Raw genomic sequence first — 4709 nt, forward strand, 5'->3', positions numbered from 1 at the left:
CCAGCACGTCCCGAGACGGAACCCAACTCCTCTCCTCAGGACCGTAACCCTCCCAATCCACTAAGTATTGGTGACCCCGTCCCCGAGAACGCATGTCCATGATCTTATGTACCTTGTAAATAGGTGCGCTCTCGACAAGGACGGGAGGGGGGAGGGAAGACGAACGGGGTGCGAAGAAAGGGCTTAACACAGGAGACATGGAAGACAGGATGGACGCGACGAAGATGTCGCGGAAGAAGCAGTCGCACAGCGACAGGATTGACGACCTGGGAGACACGGAACGGACCAATGAACCGCGGAGTCAACTTACGAGAAGCTGTCGTAAGAGGAAGGTTGCGAGTGGAAAGCCACACTCTCTGGCCGCAACAATACCTTGGACTCTTAATCCTGCGTTTATTGGCGGCTCTCACCGTCTGTGCCCTGTAACGGCAAAGTGCAGACCTCACCCTCCTCCAGGTGCGCTCACAACGTTGGACAAACGCTTGAGCGGAGGGAACGCTGGACTCGGCAAGCTGGGATGAGAACAGAGGAGGCTGGTAACCCAGACTACTCTGAAACGGAGATAACCCGGTAGCAGACGAAGGAAGCGAATTGTGAGCGTATTCTGCCCAGGGGAGCTGTTCTGCCCAAGACGCAGGGTTTCTGAAAGAAAGGCTGCGTAGTATGCGACCAATCGTCTGATTGGCCCTCTCTGCTTGACCGTTAGACTGGGGATGAAACCCGGAAGAGAGACTGACGGACGCACCAATCAAACGACAGAACTCCCTCCAAAACTGTGACGTGAATTGCGGGCCTCTGTCTGAAACGGCGTCTAACGGGAGGCCATGAATTCTGAATACATTCTTAATAATGATTTGTGCCGTCTCCTTAGCGGAAGGAAGTTTAGCGAGGGGAATGAAATGTGCCGCCTTAGAGAACCTATCGACAACCGTAAGAATCACAGTCTTCCCCGCAGACAAAGGCAGACCGGTAATGAAGTCTAAGGCGATGTGAGACCATGGTCGAGAAGGAATGGGGAGCGGTCTGAGACGACCGGCAGGAGGAGAGTTACCCGACTTAGTCTGCGCGCAGTCCGAACAAGCAGCCACGAAACGGCGCGTGTCACGCTCCTGAGTCGGCCACCAAAAGCGCTGGCGAATAGACGCAAGAGTGCCTGCTTAACCTGTCTTTCAATTCCCCAGACTGTTAACCCGACAACACGCCCATAAGGAAGAATCCCCTCGGGATCAGTAGAAGCCACAGAAGAACTAAACAGACGGGATAAGGCATCAGGCTTGGTGTTCTTGCTACCCGGACGGTAAGAAATCACAAACTCGAAACGAGCGAAAAACAACGCCCAACGAGCTTGACGGGCATTAAGTCGTTTGGCAGAACGGATGTACTCAAGGTTCTTATGGTCTGTCCAAACGACAAAAGGAACGGTCGCCCCCTCCAACCACTGTCGCCATTCGCCTAGGGCTAAGCGGATGGCGAGCAGTTCACGGTTACCCACATCATAGTTGTGCTCAGATGGCGACAGGCGATGAGAAAAATAAGCGCAAGGATGAACCTTATCGTCAGACTGGAAGCGCTGGGATAGAATGGCTCCCACGCCTACCTCTGAAGCGTCAACCTCGACAATGAATTGTCTAGTGACGTCAGGAGTAACGAGGATAGGAGCGGACGTAAAACGTTCTTTTAGAAGATCAAAAGCTCCCTGGGCGGAACCGGACCACTTAAAACACGTCTTGACAGAAGTAAGAGCTGTGAGAGGGGCAGCAACTTGACCGAAATTACGAATGAAACGCCGATAGAAATTAGCGAAACCTAAAAAGCGCTGCAACTCGACACGTGACCTTGGAACGGGCCAATCACTGACAGCTTGGACCTTAGCAGAATCCATCTGAATGCCTTCAGCGGAAATAACGGAACCGAGAAAAGTAACGGAGGAGACATGAAAAGAGCACTTCTCAGCCTTTACGTAGAGACAATTCTCTAAAAGGCGCTGTAGAACACGTCGAACGTGCTGAACATGAATCTCGAGTGACGGAGAAAAAATCAGGATATCGTCAAGATAGACAAAAACAAAAATGTTCAGCATGTCTCTCAGAACATCATTAACTAATGCCTGAAAAACAGCTGGCGCATTGGCGAGACCGAACGGCAGAACCCGGTACTCAAAATGCCCTAACGGAGTGTTAAACGCCGTTTTCCACTCGTCCCCCTCTCTGATGCGCACGAGATGGTAAGCGTTACGAAGGTCCAACTTAGTAAAGCACCTGGCTCCCTGCAGAATCTCGAAGGCTGATGACATAAGGGGAAGCGGATAACGATTCTTAACCGTTATGTCATTCAGCCCTCGATAATCCACGCAGGGGCGCAGAGTACCGTCCTTCTTCTTAACAAAAAGAACCCCGCCCGGCCGGAGAAGAAGAAGGCACTATGGTACCGGCGTCAAGAGACACAGACAAATAATCCTCGAGAGCCTTACGTTCGGGAGCCGACAGAGAGTATAGTCTACCTCGAGGAGGAGTGGTCCCCGGAAGGAGATCAATACTACAATCATACGACCGGTGAGGAGGAAGGGAGTTGGCTCGGGACCGACTGAAGACCGTGCGCAGATCATGATATTCCTCCGGCACTCCTGTCAAATCGCCAGGTTCCTCCTGAGAAGTAGGGACAGAAGAAACGGGAGGGATGGCAGACATTAAACACTTCACATGACAAGAAACGTTCCAGGATAGGATAGAATTACTAGACCAATTAATAGAAGGATTATGACATACTAGCCAGGGATGACCCAAAACAACAGGTGTAAACGGTGAACGGAAAATCAAAAAGAAATAGTCTCACTGTGGTTACCAGATACTGTGAGAGTTAAAGGTAGTGTCTCAAATTTGATACTGGGAAGATGACTACCATCTAAGGCAAACATGGGCGTAGGCTTGTCTAACGGTCTGAAAGGAATGTTATGTTTCCGAACCCATGCTTCGTCCATGAAACAACCCTCAGCCCCAGAGTCAATCAAGGCACTGCATGTAGCACCCGAACCGGTCCAGCGTAGATGGACCGACATAGTAGTACAAGATCTAGATGAAGAGACCTGAGTAGTAGCGCTCACCAGTAGCCCTCCGCTTACTGATGGGCTCTGGCCTCTTACTGGACATGAATTAACAAAATGTCCAGCAACTCCGCAATAGAGGCACAGGCGGTTGGTGATCCTCCGTTCCCTCTCCTTAGTCGAGATGCGAATCCCTCCCAGCTGCATGGGCTCAGTCTCAAAGCCAGAGGAGGGAGATGGTTGCGATGCGGAGCAGGGAAACACCGTTGATGCGAGCTCTCTTCCACGAGCCCGGTGACGAAGATCTACCCGTCGTTCTATGCGGATGGCGAGAGCAATCAAAGAGTCCACATCTGAAGGAACCTCCCGGGAGAGAATCTCATCCTTAACCACTGCGTGGAGTCCCTCCAGAAAACGAGCGAGCAGCGCCGGCTCGTTCCACTCACTAGAGGCAGCAAGAGTGCGAAACTCAATAGAATAATCCGTTATGGACCGTTCACCTTGGCATAAGGAAGCCAGGGCCCTAGAAGCCTCCCTACCAAAAACTGAATGGTCAAAAACCCGAATCATCTCCTCTTTAAAGTTCTGGAACTTGTTAGAGCAATCAGCCCTTGCCTCCCAGATAGCTGTGCCCCACTCTCGAGCCCGGCCAGTAAGGAGTGAAATGACGTAAGCAACCCGAGCTCTCTCTCTAGAGTATGTGTTGGGTTGGAGAGAGAACACAATCTCACACTGCGTGAGAAAGGAGCGGCACTCAGTGGGCTGCCCGGAGTAGCAAGGTGGGTTATTAACCCTAGGTTCTGGAGGCTCGGCAGGCCAGGAAGTAACAGGTGGCACGAGACGTAGACTCTGGAACTGTCCAGAGAGGTCGGAAACCTGAGCGGCCAGGTTCTCCACGGCATGGCGAGCAGCAGACAATTCCTGCTCGTGTCTGCCGAGCATGGCTCCTTGGATCTTGACGGCAGTGTAACGAGCGTCTGAAGTCGCTGGGTCCATTCCTTGGTCGGTTCCTTCTGTCATGCAGGTGAAAGAGGACCCAAAAGCGACTTAACAGAAACAGAGTTTATTCAAGTCCAAACAGGGAATAACAGAAATCCTCTAGTCTGTAGAGGGGAATAACAGGAGAAGCGGCCACAGACTGCAGGTCGCTTCGGGTAGGCGCAGGCCGTAGCTGACAGAGACACCTGCTCACACGCAGCATCTGATGAAGGCAAAAACACGACAGGACAGGGCGATACACAATCACAGCACGGTGAATTCTAAACAGGGAACCGACGGGACAGGAACGGAACACAAAGGAAGAAATAGGGACTCTAATCAGGGGAAAGGATCGGGAACAGGTGTGGGAAGACTAAATGATGATTAGGGGAATAGGAACAGCTGGGAGCAGGAACGGAACGATAGAGAGAAGAGAGAGCGAGAGAGTGAGAGAGGGAGGGGGAGAGAGAGGGATAGAAAGAGGGAAAGAACCTAATAAGACCAGCAGAGGGAAACGAATAGAATGGGGAGCACAGGGACAAGACATGATAATAAATGACAAACATGACAGAATGTTAGTTACCAGAGAGACGACAGAATGTTAGTTACCAGAGAGACGACAGAAGGTTAGTTACCAGAGAGATGTGACAGAGGGTTGGGTACCAGAGAGATGACAGACGGTTAAGTTACC

Source organism: Oncorhynchus gorbuscha, unplaced genomic scaffold (genome assembly GCF_021184085.1).
Source record: "Oncorhynchus gorbuscha isolate QuinsamMale2020 ecotype Even-year unplaced genomic scaffold, OgorEven_v1.0 Un_scaffold_1942, whole genome shotgun sequence".
NCBI classification, from domain to species: Eukaryota; Metazoa; Chordata; class Actinopteri; order Salmoniformes; family Salmonidae; genus Oncorhynchus; species Oncorhynchus gorbuscha.